Below are 265 nucleotides of genomic sequence, written 5' to 3' on the forward strand. Positions count from 1 at the left end.
CAACTTGTGAAGGGCCCTGAATGCCATTTAGGAAGTCTGACCTTTATCCAGAGGACAACTGGGAGCAGAGAAGCAGGGGAGTGATATGGTGGGACAGGAGAGGACCAGGTGGAGGCAGAGAACCCAGTGAGGAGGCCCAGCTGCTAGGAGAAGGGTGGGAAGGAGAAGATGAAGTCTCCTCCCCACTGGGTCTTCCCTGAGTCTGAGTCTGTTTTCTTTGTGTTTCAGAACCAGATAGCGGCCTGGGGCACAAGTATGGTCATGA

Source organism: Ursus maritimus, unplaced genomic scaffold (assembly GCF_017311325.1).
Source record: "Ursus maritimus isolate PB19 unplaced genomic scaffold, ASM1731132v1 scaffold_15, whole genome shotgun sequence".
NCBI classification, from domain to species: domain Eukaryota; kingdom Metazoa; phylum Chordata; class Mammalia; order Carnivora; family Ursidae; genus Ursus; species Ursus maritimus.